This window comes from Topomyia yanbarensis, chromosome 2 (assembly GCF_030247195.1).
Source record: "Topomyia yanbarensis strain Yona2022 chromosome 2, ASM3024719v1, whole genome shotgun sequence".
NCBI lineage: Eukaryota > Metazoa > Arthropoda > Insecta > Diptera > Culicidae > Topomyia > Topomyia yanbarensis.
Genome location: NC_080671.1, coordinates 204,998,685 through 205,017,376, shown reverse-complemented (window position 1 = coordinate 205,017,376; position 18,692 = coordinate 204,998,685).

Genomic DNA, 18,692 nt, shown 5'->3' with positions numbered 1-18,692 from the left:
TCAGGCATCGGGAGATCAACGGCATAGGTTACAGATTCAGACGGCCTTCATCAGGAAGAATAATGTACTGGGGCGCCGGGTTACCCTCCTCGAGTTGGCAGGTATTCCTCCTGTAGTACGACTCAGCTGCAGACCGGCAACACTTCGAGTTGCGTATGTGCTGTATATGTTTGTGCTGTAGGTCCCGTGTTTGTTGAATCATTCGACAGAGATGTCTCGTGTCGCTTTGGAGCCGCATCCAACTATCGTGGGTATACTGTACAGGTAAAAGAGGGCGCTTCTGAGAATGATAAGAAAAATAAAAGAGGCAGTTAAATCTGTATATTGATGTTTTTTTGGGAAGCTGTATAGAGAGGGATTGCGGCTTGCCAGTACATCTCGAATCGGGACATTTGGTGACTTTCTTCGGCCCCGAAGGGGTTGTTGAGATCTGCCAGAACAGTAATCGGCGTTTGCCCACACAATATGTTCGATATCGTGATAACCTTTGACACAAGCGTAAATACCGCTATTTGCGAGCCTAATACGTCGGAGATGAGCGTTTAACGTGTAGTGATTAGACATGAGCCGAGACATCACGCAAATGAAATCCCATATCCATTCCTCTGAACCAAAGTTTTACTGATACCTTCGGGATTATAGAATGTAGCCACCGTCCCAGCTCTCCATTGGTCCATGATGTCTGCCATTCTAGCGTTCTCGCTGAAGCTCCTATATTTTTCCCAATATGGAATATGCAAACCTTAAATGAGGCGGTGAAGTTTTGGATTGAATATACCGAAGCCAGTGGAACCGTTGAGATTTGACCCGTCTGTCTAAATATATTGTTGCAGTTGACTTCTCGAAATTTTCTATGAAAGATGCTTCGGATGACTTGCGGACGTATGTGTTCCGGGGTTCTAAGAATCTCGTCTTTAACCAATTCATGCCCATGTTGTTTGTGGACAACAACGTTTTTAAACAGCTATAACTTTTGATTGCTCACAAAAACAAGTAAGGCTCATTAATGTGATTGTTGTCTTTAATTTGAGTATTAACAGTTACAAGGATCAGCTCTAGAACTGGAGCTATTGCAATTAGTCTGATTGGATTCCGATGGAGCAGTGCTGTCAGGGACAGTTTACGTTGACGACCGAAAATTATTTTTTCATATATCTTCGTTGTGGTGCAATTTTATTGAAAATTGATAAAATTTATCAATTTAAATCGTCGTTGGCTACGTTTTCCACGTAATTGGACTATTGTAATTATTCTAGGAGAATTGCATTGAGCATTACAAGGTAAAAATTGACCAACTTCTAGCACTGCCATGGAAGCACCTATCTTTATGAAAATAGGCTTTTCGTGTTTCTTGACTCCACCGTTTTCAAGGAAAAACAGTTTTGAAACCCTACATGCACTAGAAAAAAGTTGGGCATGATAGGGTTAATGGATGTGTCGAAGATAAATTCTTCCAAGCAATATCCTACGATCAATACACAGATAAAAAATAGATATTGGAAAATGGCACCAAAGCATGAATCACGAGCTGTACGATTTATACAAACATACTGCTGTCGGCAGAGTGATACGCGGGATGTAATCGAGGAGAACGTGTGTGGAGTTTGTGTAAAAAGATTGAAAAGTGACATTCTGGAAACCTGTAATACATTCGATAATGATTCGGATCAAATACCCGGATTGTTCGATTGCTATAAGTATAGTACGGGTTTATAAAAAGGTGATATCTTCTCATATATAACAAATTTGACTTTAACCGTTATGTGTCCGACGGGGTATGTTTTCAAATTATAATCTATGAAATTTCAGTGTTATTCCCACGCAGGAAATTTGTATTTAGTGTCATATTAGAACATCGCCATGCATTTGGGGAAATTTAATTGAAGATGCGGAAGCGTTAATGGATTTTTTACCCCGTAATATGCCGACAACCCGCAAACTAAAATGTTTATGACTATGGCACTTTTAAACAGATTTGGACACATTTGTATGTTTTGAATTCAGGGATTTAGCTATTTTTGGATGAATTCATCTTATTCCCGTGAACTCGGATTCGCTGATAAGGCTACAATCAGTGCGGTAAAATATCAATTTCAAACGAAAATAATCGTTTCAAGTGAAACTTCGAGTCTTTCACTGTAAACATACCACCACTATATCAGTTGAGTTCGACTGCCGTCTTCGTTTGAGTCACTCAAAGTTCACTGTCAATTGAATAACAGGTTCTGGTCATTTGACGTTTTTGCCTGTTTAGTTTCTATTAAACACCAACCTCACATTAGCACGGTCTCAGCTAATGGAAGTGAACCATTCCAATGAACCACTCACAAATGAATATGAAGGAACACTCACTGACATATAAATAACTCCGACCAAGATAATAAATAATATAGGGTAAAAGCTATGATAAGACGAGGCAACTCAAGACGGATACAGGTACGAGCATTTTTTCTCTGTATGAGTGAGGTTGTATTGAAGCTGATAAATCAGGAGGATACGAAAAAGAAAAGAATAAAACAAATGACGTAGTGGGCTTTTCTGCTTAATTTTACAAGTATAAAACAAATTCACTCAAAAATGACAAATGTTCCGAACCTTTCTTTCTCTTCTTCTTGGAGAGTTTTCTTTCCTTTCTTGTGCCCTGCTGAATAATTGTTGACAGATGACTGTATGCAACTAGCGAGGTTGGCAGTGCAGCCAATTTCTTTGTCATATTTAGATATGTTGCTATAATACACATAATAATGACTGTTTTATTATCTCACATTTCGCCAAAATATATCTGGAACTAATCAATCCAACATTTTTATCATATACTACATGTTTCTAGCAAATTTGGCCAGCATAACAGTCTATTCATCAGAATCAAATTTGCCACAAACATTGAAATAGAGATGGACGTACTACCAAAATACAGAAATATACAGAAATCGTATTACTAGTTGCCTTATCTTGTCTTAGGTGTAAACGGGCGAACTCATTAAAGGTCCAAGATGATAGATAACGGAAATCGATGGTTTAAGTCATTTTAAATGAAGGCTTAGTTGGTTGAGTGGTAAGTGTGACAGCCACCCATCCCAGTTAGTCTGGGTGCAATCCCAGCCGAGGTCGCTGAGATTTTTCTGAGGTGCAAAATCTTCCTTCGGAAGGGAAGTAAAGCCGTTGGTTCCCGGTCCATGAGTTGATGAGTCGATATCTAGTTACTACCAAATATCGTCCTCCCGTGATACTTGTGGAATGTGCAGTAGTATTTACGGTCTCTAGCAAAACAAGTATCGGACTAACGTTCCTTCCGCGATCTACGTTCGGGCCAGGCCGGCGCCGGTTTTGATCAATAAACACTTTAAGATTACCAGGAGTTGCACATTGAAAGATGTTTCCCTAATCCCAAGCATAACTATCTACTGATTCCCTGTGCAACTTCAGCTAGTCTAGATCGATAACGGAGTAGCAGCTAGGGGTGGTCGTACAAGGTCAAGCTCAAGCTCAAGTTCGATGGTTAAAGTCATTTTTAAATCAGAGATGAGGGTAACATGGATACCATTTGAAAGGAGGTTAGGCCATTTTGAAATCCAAGATTGCGGCCTATAGTGACCAAGAAACTGTGAAAACAACTATCAATATGGGTATCATTTAAAATAATCATAAAATACCGTAGTTTATAAATTTAGGCCATTTTGAAAACAAAGATGGCGGTTTCGGGTAACCACCACAGTAAAAACCATGATCAATATATATCTATATCACTTTTGCAATGATGGTCACCAGGCATGGGAAAATTCACTCATTCGTTTGATTGCATCTGATAGCCATTCATCCTTGCTTCAGCCGCACACAATCATCATAGTGAGCATGGAGCAACGAACCATGAGAGAATGCGATGAATCCTCTCTCCACCACCATGTTTGTGCACTCTGAACGGTCAGCGAACGCACTATGTAAGTGAGTGGTTAAAAAATACTTGAAACGAACCGAACGTCAGCAAACAGGCAGGACTTCAATTCTGGATGAATCAAAATTCGCTCACTCATCGAATGCATTTGTTGACTCATTCAGAGGGTTCATTGTATGTAATTCCAACAATAAGTATGAGGCGCTGTACATATCGTTTACGCAGAGCTGTAGGAATTAGATTTTTCTTTAAACTTCTTTCTTGTTCGGCTCGGAAGCCTTTTAGTGGATTATAAGCCGGGAAATTACATGAAAATATAGCACAGTTTGAATACTGTGTCTGTGACATATGACATAATAAACGCGATGTTTATATAAACAAATGCATTATACCGCTAAGGAGCGTAATTTCCTCACCCTTCGTAGTAGCAATCGCACAGCTGTTTATTATAGTAAATTAAGAGTAAAAACGAAATTAAAGTTTGTTTTGCTATTGTTAAGATTATATTGATTTGTGGACAGAGCTGCGCTAAATAAATTTAAGTGTTGGATACGTTGTACATAAAAACGTATTGACTCCAAAAATACGTCTGTTGAACTTTTTTTTTTCATAACTAGTTCGTCGTTCATAACTAGTTATCCAACGACGGATATCAATATTTTTGTAATTATCTTTGTTTTTGGAACGAGTTTGACGAGTGGGTTTTGAAATACCGTCATCGGTGATTACTTTACGCCAAAAATAGAACGTTTTGTACATTACACTCAAGAACTACGATCACGCAACTTCAAATTTGAAACTGTTCGATGTTTTACATATGGCACAAGTACCTCCAAAGTCATTGAAAAGAACTTTTGGAAAATCAAGATTGAACGTGAAATCTAAAGAGCTAAAATTGGCGTAAAGTCACTCCCACAAGGGGGCTACTGCAAGCCAAATTTTTTTTTTCACAAGATCATGTTAACTCCTTGATTTATTGTTATGGATTATGCTCGTTATTTATGTGTGAAAGTAAATGAATGTAGTAATCGTAAAAATAAAAGAGTGTGTTTAAAAACTGCGTACCACGCATCCAATAACCTTGTTTTGGAGAGTCGACAAGTCCTACAATGAAAAAAGCAAGCCGAGAAAAAAAGCTTTACATGATATACTTGATATTGATGATATTGAGCCTTAAGAATTAGACCAACTTGTTTTAGTATTTTTCTAAAAGTAGTTTTAATTGTGTTACGGAGTGCAAAGGCTTTTCCAACAGAAACGTTTTAATGGTCAGGTCAGTTCATCCATCTTTTATGACATATCCATTCAAAATATGACGAATTTCGCGCCAACTCGAACAAATGTTGGCAGCTCCCTCTCAGATTTTAATGAAACTTTCTGTACATGAGAAATTTGTAACAAAAAGCCACTTTGCATACTTTGTTTTTCCAAAAATGATCTAGACAAGCTTTTGAGAGGGTCAAACTTTTTTAACCAATTTTTTCAAATGGCTATTGTCTAAAAATGATAAATCCTACAAAAAAATGTTGGAGGAGTTATTTTCGCAAAATTAGTCATTAGTTGGTCACTTTCAAGAAAAAAAAAGTTATTTGAAACAAACTTTTCCTTGTCCAAACCAGAGCTGCAAATTTTTACCAGGTTGTTTTGAACTTGAAGGAAGAACAAATCTCAAATCATGCCCTACTATGTTCAATTCGCAGTTTTTTTCTGTTCATCATTCATTCAAACAGCCGAGCTGCTCAGTCATTTGCCATTCATTTTCGATTTCATTGACCCTGTGAATATCTCTGTACTGGGATATTGACTCGGGTTTTCCAGCAAAAGTACTCTGAGCATACTTCTTACTGTTCATGTAAGCTTGAAAATGCAAAATATGTCAACATTTAACCTGAACTGGCCTCTACAGAGCAGATGACAACTTTGGTTGGTGAATAAAAAAGCATCAATTCGAAATGAAGACGTACGGTTTGGTTATGAAAATCCCATCAACTTGAAAGTGAATGATTAAGGGAGGCTTTGAATTTGAACCATGGTTGGGTTTGATTAAGCTGAAAGTTGGCATTTGAAAATGAAAATTTGCACCACTGGTCCAAACTGATTTTTTTAGTGTATTTTTATCGAAAACTAAACCAATGAAAGTCATAATCATCTCAGAATCCAATAAAACTCAGTTTGTCAAAAGATATTGTCCAATTTAGCAATTAAGGGTGTTTATACGCGATTAAAGAGTTTTTAAACTATATGGGGTTGGCTCGATCGGTAGTTACCGAAGAAGCTGATTTCATTCCAGTAAAGCACATTCAGAATTTCGAATCAAATAAAACAACCGATCGCGGCTCATTGCTTCATTTAAAACTGATTTTGGCTGGTTTGACTAGGATTTATTAGTATTTACAGGTATGTTCCGTTGGGATCATTTTAGATGTTTTGATGCATTTTTTTTTCAAATTTACCCTTTGGTCGTTATAACACCTCGTACACTATTTTTGAACTTTATAACCTTGAATGTCATGTGCGTCATGATATCCAAATCCATTGTTTAATATTGTGGTTGTAGTTGAAAACTGGAAAATCCAACCAGACACAATCGTATTTTCTTTTGTTTTTAGCAATGGAACACACTACTCCCGACGTCGTGAATTAGCATTGAACAAAAGAGAAAAAAATTGTCGCTGATAGGATTTTCCAGTTTTCAACTGTAACGATAATATTTTAACTGCACAGAAGATAGATTAATGAATAGGGGAATCGGGGGCAAGTCCGACACCGTGGGTAAGCCCGACACCCCATAACTTTTCCCAGATATCAAATTTTAAATCATACAATAATAACAGGATATCATTAGTACGATTATTTTGAGTATTTCGAGACACATATATGCCATATAGATTCATCCAACGTCACAAAATAAACAAAATATGCGAAAGCAAAGTTGATGCGCACTTGGATGTTATTTTTAGTTGAAACATTTTAAGGTTTTAACAGCACAAAAGCTTTGAAAATTACCAGTATTTTGCCGCACATTCTAATCTATTCTGCCGGATTGTTGATCAACAGAGCTCCGAAAAATCATAACACGAATCGGATAGCTCACTACAAAAGGGTATGTTACTTATAAGTGAATGAATCTTAGTAACAGGGGATATATTCTTCTTGCAGAACGGATCTTACTTCTTAGATTGGCTTCACAAGCGGTAATAAAGCTAGAAAAGATTAATGGGGAAAACCAAGTGTTGAACATTATTTATTCACACCACACATTCGTATGCTTTTCCTCTTGCTACGCGATGATATTCCAGAAAGCATGCATTTGCATCACACATACTCATATACACATAATTACACTTTATCACACATATACAACACATTTTTAATGAAAAAATTGAACAAAAAGAAAGCTAACAAGGGTGTCGCTCTTGCCACTTCGGGGTGTCGATCTTACCCGCAGCGTTTTTAAAATGTTATTTTTCTCCTTTTGGCAACCAATAATTTTTAATGAATCCAATTTTTTGAAACACTGAAAAAATTATATCTTGTTAAGAACCATCTAAACAAGGATTATGCACAGAATATACAATTTTTGGAGCTGCGTGGTATTTTAGAAAAATGATTGCGCTTAGGGTGTCGGACTTGCCCCCGGTTCCCCTACTGAAATAGTAAAAAGTACTTCAACATGATACAGAAGAAATAAAGTCAGTAACTTGTAGGTCACGCTAGCCGTTAAACGATAAGCTTGCGCATGTAAAAATTAAAAATCCTGCATCATGAGCTATTTTACCTTTGCACTTCTACCCATATATTACCTCTACAAAGGATAGATAACCGATTGAACGATTCAATGATTGGATATGATGATTGAATCAAGATTAGACTCATCGAGTGGCACGCAAACCAAAACAATAATATTCCAATCTGATTCACTCACATCCAAACATCATTCCTAGAAAATATTGAGTGAATGAGAGGCTCTCCGACTTAGAACGAACGGAAGTCAATTGAGTCCCGCTCAGCTGCTATCGCTAATGAGCTTTGCGACAAGCTCAGTGTATACTTCTTGGCGTTTACTTCGTGAGACAAACACAACGGTTGGTAGCATGAGATGTATCAGAAGATGAATACAGATGAATGAATTTCGAATGCATTTTTCCCATACCTGATGGTCACTAGATGACGGAAACTGATGATTGAGGACATTTTGCAATCAATCAATCCAATATGGCGCCTTTTGGTTACCTCAAATCAATAAACCCACCTTCGATATGACCTATTTATAGCATTTATATCGAGCAAAACCTTTTCGAATTCTTTCTGAAAAAGAAAAGATTCTCGTATCTGTAGACTGTGCTCGTAATGTGTTCCTATAGAACCAGTGTGGAAGTGTTTTACCTCTTCACCATGTCATCGGAATTTTACACAGGAAACTATTGGTAGAGGTGCAAAAAATAGCTGAATTACATATTTGATTTTAGCAATAAATTTGACAGCTTCGTACAATTATGATAGCATACTGCGGTTATCATATTTTTTTTTTTTCAAAATTTCTTAAATTCGCAGAGTTCAGACGAAAATAATGAATCTACTAATAACAGCTTATTGAAACTGGTTGCAATGAAAAATGCTATTTGGTAGTACGTTCATCTCTATAATATTTTTGCAAATTTGATTCTGATGAATAGGCTGTTATGCTGGCCAAATTTGCTAAAAACATGTAGTATGTGACAAAAATGTTGGATTGATTAGTACCAGATAAATGTTGGCGAAATGTGTGTCAATAAAACAGTCATTATTATGTGTATTATAGCAACATATCTAAATATGACAACGAAATTGGCTGCACTGCCAACCTCGCTAGCTGCATACACTCATCTGTCATCTGGCACAAGAGAGGCATGATAACCAAAAATACGAAGCCAGTTGTCTCTTTTTGTCTTAGGTTTACCCGGATCTCATTTGACTGGTGCTCACTGGGTAAATTGAAAGCGGATCTTTTCATTTGAGAGGATCAAACGAAGGAGGTTGAATATGAATTGCGACTCATTTGAAAGCAGCGGTGAGTGAAGTGCCATGAACCCAGCTTCAGATCAACAGCAACTGATGCGTTAAATGAATGTGAATGCTGCCGTAGACGACTGATTGACTGCGTTCATTCAGTTTCGATTGAATGAAATGAAATTTTACTGCACTGGCTACAATATGTACAATGGTACATAGGACATGCCGGGTCGAGCCTAACTCCGACCCTGTTATGCTGTTAACATAGGTGCTGAAAGATGACTGGCAACCTGATATATATTCTATAGGCTAGTAGTACAGAGTAACGAACGTGAGTAGACGTATCTGGACAACGGTATATAAAACGGACTATAAAGTATTCCGATCTGTGTATTTCCTCTATCCAAAATCCTACAATTTGGCGACGTAGGATAAACAGTGACATTGAGTGTTGAGCTACAATCTAGCTACAATCTTATCGGCAAGTTTAAAGAGTGAACTGTTGCGTACACAAAATTCGCACAAGGTTCTGTATAAGTTGTCGAAGGCAAAGTAAGTAAAGAAAGCAAATTAATTATAGCAGTTACTGTGCCTAAAATCCATGAAAGTTTGCCTTTTCCCCGTTAGGGGCCATACACTAATTACGTAAGGGCATATGGGGGGAGGGGGAGTTTCAACATATCTTACAAATTCTTATCTGAGGGGGAGGGAGGGTTCGTCCCTTCTTACGTAATATCATAAAACATGCATGAAAAATGAAATCAATAAGAAAAACATTCTTTTCATAACAAAAGAAACTATTTCTTATTTGTGTCATGAACATTTTGTATATCAAACATATTGTACATCATGGTCAAGGAAAGGCGGATTTCGAATTGAAGTGTTTTGCAGAGACAGAATATGGTAGTTAAATTAGTTATGGAATTTTGTTGATTTTTGCCAATGTGAAGAGCGGTTTAATTGTCGATGGTTTTGGAGCAGTTACAGCAATTTCTTAACTCTTGGTGGTACATTGTTCTGATCAAGAACTGGAGTCACAATCTGTCTTACAAGTTAAGAATTGTTGATACCCTTTTAGTTGGAATAAATTCACACCAGAAGAGGTTATAAATTCTTTTGAGTTCTACATCACAAGGAAATAGACTTAAAGAAAGTGGAATATAGCGAAGCCAATTATGTTGACCAAATCAAAGTTGCTGAATATCTACAAAAAATTAATCTGAAATTTCTACTGGGCGAGATTAGTATGCAAATAAAATTACTGCCGATGATTATAGTTAAATTTTGTCTAGAATTCTATCTAGAATTTCTATCAGTATCGTTTTCGCTATAATTTAATGAACAATATTATTTTTTAATTACACAAATCATGATAAGATCTTATGTAGGGGGGAGGGGGAGTTCACCAAAATCTTACGAGCTCTTATCTGGGGGGAGGGGGAGTTTAAAAAGTTCTGAAAAGCCTTACGTAATTAGTGTACGTTCCCTTAACAACAGTGACAACGAAACATGACGGTGCAAGCAAAAGTTATAGAGAGTAGGCTCATGTATTCGTTGAAGAAAGATTATTCCTATTGGAAACAGTGGCTGTAAGAAAAAAATCGCACCATACACGCATACTCCAACGGAAGCTCTATTGAGACGGGTTTCGTAGCAAAGCTCAACGAGTGGTAGAAAGTGAAAAAATGTTTGGTGGGTGTGTGTGTGTTTTGATTGTAAGTCGATGGATTGTATAGAAGCACGAGAGAGAAAAGTACGTTTGGAAAAAAAATCGAATCAGGTACGCTACGAGTGGTAAGAGTGAGTATACTAAAGCCGTTGCATGTGTCTGTTTCATAATGGAAATATGTAAAACCTACAAATTGGTTGATTGTGGCTATGGTACCAGATCCACATACATACGAAAGAAATCAATGATGAAAAGGTTGTGAAAATGGTTGTGTACCAAAGTATAGAGAATGGGTTGTGTACCGGAGAAGAGAAAAATTCGGGTTATGTACCCAGGTAACGGAAACGCTAAAAAGATTTGGGCTTTGATTGTAGTTGTAATTTAAATTACGAACGGAGTTTTGTACCCATCGATGCAGAAGTGTAAGGTTGTGTACCGATAGCTAATGAATCGTATTGGTGTTAATATGATTAAGGGGCCGTACACTAATTACGTAAGGCTTTTTTAGAGCTTTTCAACCTCCCCCTCCCTCCCAGATAAGAGTTCGTAAGATTTTGGTGAACTCCCCCTCCCCCTACATAAGATTTTATCATGATTATCGTAATCAAAAAATCGAATTGTCAATTCATCAAATAATAAGATAGCGAAAATGATATGTATAGAATTATTACAAGAAAACTCATGAAAAAATTTAACTGTAATCATCTGCAAAATTTTAATTGCATGCCAATCTCGCTTAGTAGAAAGAATAACTGTTGTCAGATATTCAGTAACTCCAATTTGGTCCACATGATCTGCTTTGTTATATTCCAGTTTATTTGTTAGAGACGAACCACTGCGACCAGTATTTAGATCTATGTGCTATATTCCACTTCCTTTGAATCTATTTTCTTGTGATGTAGAATTTTTTAAAAAGTTTATAACCTCTTCTGGCATGAATTTATTCTGAGTTCCAGCTGTGACGCTTATCGTACGCAGAGCTCCGAGTTAACCATCTTCGAATTTTCTTGAATTAAAACACAGTTCACGCTCTGGAAATATTCGACATTCAAGATCTTTAACAATCGCATGTTAGAATATTTTTCAGATACCTTGCGGATTTGAATCGAACGTTTGAAAAGGACAAAGTCGGTCTAACAACACGAAGGGTACCAACACTTCTTAACTTGCAAGGCATATTGTGACTCCAGTTCCCGAACAGAACAATGTACTACCAAGAGCCAAAAAATTACTCATATTGTTTGATATACAAGGATTATATGGTACAAATGAAAATAGTTCCTTTTTCTTATTAAAAAGAATATTTTTCTTATGGATTTAATTTTTAAAACCTTTTTTTATGATATTACGTAAGAAAGGACAAACCCTCCCTCCCCATCAGATAAGAATTTGTAAGATATTTTGAAACTCCCCTTCCCCCCATATGCCCTTACGTAATTAGTGTATGGCCCCTTAGCCATTAGGTTATGAATTAGGGTTATGTACCCACTATGACGTTATGAATTAGAGTTATGTGCCCACGAAGGAACTTATATTCCTAACTAAGTTGTGTGTGGAAACTTATTGCGAGCTACAAATATAGTAATTGATAAATTAAAGTTGAGACCAGTTGAAGCCATTCAGGCAGCAGCCTTTTCTCTTATTTAGCTTGTTTAAAAACCAGAAATGAGACAAGCGCTGAAGACCGATCAAACTGGCGGTATTATTCCAGGTTGAGGTTCAAATTTAGCGGCGGATAGAATCGACAATAGAAAGTAAGCTCATCTGATTATATTATTTATCATGCAGAATACGATATACGTTACCTAAGGTATGGGGAAAATGCAAATAAAATGGAGTAATATTAACAAAAGGCACATATGCATACTATTGACTTTCTACAATATAAGTTGGATAATTTCGTGCATCGATTGGTGTTTATTTTACTTTTTTTAACAGCATGAGTGGTTCTAGCCGAATAAAACCATTTGATGTTACTGGGGAAGCAAGTCGTTTACCAACCGAATGGGAGACTTGGAAGTATGATCTTGAATCGTTTTTCGTAGCTCAACGGATCGAGACTCAATACGAGAAGCGTGCATAGTTGGCATACCTTGGAGGACCTAGTCTTCAAGAACTTTTGAGACATCTTCCGGGTGTGGACCAAGTACCCCATATAACAGTAGACCCTCCATATTACGACGTAGCAATCAAATGCCTAAATGACTACTTTGAACCATTGCGTCGCAAGACATTCGAGCGTCATTTATTTCACCAGTAGTTAAAACACCGGCGAACGATTCACTGATTTCGTGATGCGCCTTCGAAACCAGATGGCAAGATGTAGCTATGACCTGACAGTTATCGATGAACTTATCGCTGACCGTATTATCCAAGGCTGCAGCTCTGAAGAATTGCGTGTATACTTATTACAGAAAGACAGATCATTGGAAGAGATTATTGCTCTGGGAACAAGCATGGCAGAGTCATTTCAGCAATCTAGAGACTTGAGCAAGCAATCGATGGTCAAGAAGGATTATCAAGAAGTAAACACGATTCGTCGAGCACATTTTCAACGAGTTCCGGACGATTCACGGAGCATGCGACCACAGTATCAGCGAGGCGCACAACTACGATTTCGAGGACAGTCGAACGATAAATTTAATTGTTACAGCTGCGGCAAACGAGGTCACATTCAAGGGAGCAACAATTGCCCTGCAAAAGCGACTAAGTGTGCTAAGTGTGGAACTGTTGGTCATTGGGCAAAACGTTGCTACAAACGAGGCCCAACAGTTAGTCGTGGACACGAGGGTTCGACTGAAGAGCCAAAACCGAAACGTATTAGAGCAGTAATGGAAGAATTGGAAAAAGATCAGTCAGGTTATATTTTTTATGCTATGGCCCGGAATATCTTTGTTTTCAACGTGGGTGAAGTCGACGTTCCGATGACTATTGACTCGGGTGCGGATGTAAATATCATCAGCCAAGACGTGTGGAACGAATTGAAAGATGCAGGAGTGAAAGTGCATAATATGAACAAGATGATTGATAGGAATCTGATTGCGTATGCGTCAGCAGAACCAATGGAAATTTCTGGAATGTTTGAAGCCGAAATCTCTGCCGGAGGGAACAAAGATGTTGCTAGCTTCTATGTTGTCAAAAACGGTCAGCAATGCTTGCTAGGGGACAGAACAGCAAAAAAAAACTGAAGGTTCTTAAAATGGGATTTAATGTTGGAAGGATTGAGGCGAATGACCAAAAAGTTAATCCGTTTCCTATGTTTCGGAAGGTGGTTGTGGAAATTCCAATAAACGCCAATGTACAGCCAGTACAGAAACCTTATAGAAGACCAGCTATAGCGCTGGAGCAGAAGATCGAGGAGAAATTGCATTCGCTTCTTAAGCAGGATATTATCGAGCGTGTAAACGGTCCCTCTCCTTGGGTCTCTCCAATGGTATCGGTGACGAAAGATTCGGGAGAAATACGACTTGGCATCGGTATGCGACAGGCAAATAAGGCTGTTTTGCGTGAGACTCACCCATTACCCCTGGTGGATGAATTGCTGAGCTCGCTGAAGACCCATAATTCCTTTTATCACAAAACATGGTCTATTCAGGTAGATGAATTATGAGAAACCGTTTATTACAAATAAAATACATTACTTTTTGCTTATAACTAAATATAGGTTTTTATTTTCTCGTTTCACCATTTTCAACATAAAATTAAATTAATAGGTACAAGCGTTTAATGTTCGGGATAAGCTGTGCACCGGAGGTATCCCAGAAGGTTATGGAATCTGTTGTTGCTGGATTATCCGGCCTTATTGTGTACCTCGATGACGTGGTTGTACATGGAAAAACCCAGAATGAACACGACGAGCGATTGAATGATGTATTGCAAAGGTTATCCGAGTATGGAGTGCTTTTGAACGATAAGAAGTGTCTTTATAATGTCCAGTCGTTAGAGTTTCTTGGACACGAACTTTCTGTAGATGGAGTTAGGCCTACTGAAAGTAGAATTGATGCAGTTCAGCGGTTTAGAGAGCCACAAAATAGTTTGGATCTGCGAAGTTTTCTAGGGTTAGTCTGCTACGTGGGGCGATTTATTCCTGACCTTGCTACTAGAACAGATTCGTTGAAACAACTGCTTCGCTCTGGAGTTCAATTTAGGTGGAAAAGAGAAAACAGACTTCGAAAGACTGAAGGCTATCTGCAATATCGAAAACCTTGGATTTTTCAATCCACTTGATCGTACTAAACTAATCGTGGATGCCAGTCCAACTGGTCTTGGGGCGGTTTTACTCCAGGAAGACGTACGCAGGAGAACCAGGGTTATAGCTTACGCCAGTAAATCCTTAACGGATATCGAAAAGAAATACTTCCAGACGGAACGGGAAGCTCTATCTCTTGTATGGAGCGTGGAAAAGTTTAAACTTTATCTTCAAGGAACTAAATTTACCTTATTGACAGATTGCAATGCTTTGCAGTTCTTGTTCAACCCGAGATCACGACCATGTGCGCGTATACAACGTTGGGTTCTTAAATTACAAGCGTACAACTACGTCATCGAGCGTATACCAGGCACAGCAAATATTGCAGATGCTCTCTCACAACTAGCTGTGAAACCAGCAGAACAATTCGACGCTAACACTGAAGAGTATATTCAAAGCGTTGTTGAACAAGGTGTGCCAGGAGCGTTGACGGTTAACGAAATCGCTGAGAAAACTGAGAGTGATGATACCATTCAAGCAGTTATTAAGGCTCTCGATTCAGGATCAACTGAGGATTTACCAAAGGAATATAAACCATACGCTACGGAATTATGCCAAGTAGATGGAATACTCCTAAGAGGAAATCGTTTGATTATTCCCTCATCTCTAAGAGACCATGTGATTGAACTTGCTCATGAAGCTCATCCAGGTATCGGGGCAATGAAACGCCGTCTCCGTCAAAAAGGGTGGTGGCCTTTAATAGACAAAGCAGCTGAGGGATGTGTGAGGCGATGTAAACAGTGCACATTAGTGTCAACACTGGGGGCTCCCGAGCCTATGATAAGATCAAAGATGCCTACAAAACCTTGGACAGATATAGCTGTAGATTTTATGGGACCCTTGCCATCGGGACACAACCTTCTGGTTATCATAGATTATTTTAGTAGATTCACCGAAGCAGTGGTGATGAAACAAATTACTGCTAAACAAACTATTCAGGCACTACACGAGACTTTTTGTCGGTTTGGTATACCGGAAACAATGAAGTCAGATAACGGGCCTCAATTTATAAGCGAGGAGTTATCACACGGTATCCAACTTAGACGAACGACACCGTATTGATGATGATGATGATATGTTACTGCCACCTATTGTAGCAGGAGCACCCTCCATAGCACTGGGTAGTCCTTACACTTCAACTTGATCAAGTATTACCCACTTATTATAATCAGCATGTCATTGTACGAAGGGCCAAAAAGGAGTTGGGCGACCGGTAAGCAATTTCGCTTGCACGTATCATGGGGATGTTCAAGAATCTCCTTCCAATAACAAGATCATATGAATAAGTCGCAATGCAAGCCGTTGATGTGAAAGGTAACCCCAATAGGTGGGGAGAAGAGCCCGCCCAATGTCCACGAAATGTTAGTAACAGGGAGCTAGCGACTCTACTCCCCCTGTCCAAATCGCTTCGATCAGGTGCCCTGATGGTCCCTCCCAATCCCCTTTCGTTATATGAAATTTATTACATATTATGTGGAGTAATTTGATGTAATTGATCATTTACCTTTATCCATATATAGCAGATACCATGTGGCTGTAATAAATAAATTTCTCCATGTTCAGTCGACGTCATCTTTGGTGCTGAGCACAGTATTGTTTCCTATATTTTGAAACAAAAAGAGGAAAAGAAAAAGAAAGAAAAAAAAGAGAATACGGAGGAATCACTTCGAAATGGGCAAGAAGAAAAACAATTCCTTAAGTTTTCTTATGGTGCTGAAAATGCTACAATATACCTGTAATCTGCACTGGGCATGATAATTTTACTCACCAAATTATACATGGTGTTTTTATTAGACGAACGACACCGTATTGGCCACAAACCAATGGTTAGGTGGAACGGGCAAACAAGACGATACTCAAAAACCTTAAAATAAGTCAAGATTCAAGTAGGTTGGACTGGACTTGGGAATTACGAACATTTCTCTTGATGTACAACTCTACTCCTCACGCTACAACTGGTGTGGCACCGTCTTTTCTCATGTTTGGACGAATCTTACGAGACAAGCTTCCGAGTATTGAAAACCGGAAAATTCGCATAGATGAAGAGGAAATTCGTGATAGGGATTGGGCGAAGAAATTACACGATGCAAAATACAGCGATACTCGCCGGAATGCAAAACCAACTGAACTGAAAGAAGGAGAAATAGTGGTCGTTAAACAAGCAAATAAAACAAATAAACTGTCAACAACATTTGCACCAGAGGAATTTTAAACTATTAAGCTCACTGGTTCGGACGCAAAACTGAGATCAAATGATTCGCAGCGGGTAATCCATCGAAACACTCATTTGAAATCCTTAAGAAAGTGTGCGACAGTGGAGGCAACTAGTGCCGTGGTATCAGAATCGGAGGAGACACCATCACAAGCTGGAATCAGAGGTTTTCAAAATGTATCTGTCCGAGAAGGTTCGATTGATCGCCCGACTTATTTGATGGATTACCAAGTGTAAACTAAAGTCTATTGTGTATGGGAGGGGTGCCTGGTCGAGCCTAACTCCGACCCTGTTATGCTGTTAACATAGGTGCTGAAAGATGACTGGCAACCTGATATATATTCTATAGGCTAGTAGTACAGAGTAACGAACGTGAGTAGACGTATCTGGACAACGGTGAATAAAATGGACTATAAAGTATTCCGATCTGTGTATTTCCTCTATCCAAAATCCTACAGGACACCTTGGGGTTAATATGCAAATTCGACTCATCCGTTGATGCATTGCTCGCCAACCGTGATTTGAGATCATATTCCATCAATATAGTAACTTATAGTAATACAATACAGAAAGATGTTTAAAATGGTGGTTGTCGTCATTTCAAAACTGGGATGGGAAAGACGGATACCTGGCAGGGGTAAGATGGACATTTTCCTACCCTACTGTGTCCCTCATACCCAACATCAGCGTTAAAAATAATCGAAGCTCTTTTTTGACGGTTGAAAATGAACCTGTTGCGACTCGCGGTGAATAGAAAAAATATTCATTCAACTATCCATCTTATTTATTCAGTTGAATATCGTACAATATATGCATTACACTAATCATCTAGGAAAATGTTTTAAAGGCCGATAAAGCATATGAAACAACTAGGTATCATCATCGCTTACATTATGCCAGGGTCTACTTTGATGAGTTTGATTCGTTGCTGCACGGTCGCTTCGCGTAATAATCGAAGCCGAATGGAAATCTGCATGGATGAATAGGCGGTTTGTTCGTTTGACGTTTTCAGCTGCGTCACTGAATATTGAAAATGAATGCGAATGATTAATTTTCATTCAATGAATTTGAATATTTTTATTGCGAATAATTTTGTCACACGAAAATATGTTCACACCGCATCTACCATAGTTTGGTTGTTGAGTTGGCTAACAAAAACAACATTCAATTAGAGCACTCTAGTTAGAGTGTGGCCAAAAGGCCATGACGTATCCAAACGAACATGGAATTTGACGTATACACAATAGAAATACGTCAAATTTCATGTTCGTTTGGCCAAACGAACATGAAATTTGACGTATTTCTATTGTGTATACGTCAAATTCCATATTCGTTTGGATACGTCATGGCCTCTTGGCCACATTCTAACTAGAGTGCTCTACATTCAATGCCCTCTCTAGGATTGTGCATAAGATGTTTGGTTTGATTATTTGCTGTCCCCCGTGCAGTTCAACGTGAGAATATTTATTTTGCTGCTTTCAAAATGTGTTTCTGGAAGCGCAAAGTATCCATCTTACCCACAGTGTCCGTTTGATTACTGCTTGTAAACATTTCCCTATGTATAAATCCGCTGTCGGATTTTAAAGATTGGGTGGAATTGCATGCGAGATTTCTTGCAAATCTTATATTGTATGCATATTAGTTAGGTTCGAAGCGACATCTGGTACCATATAGTTAA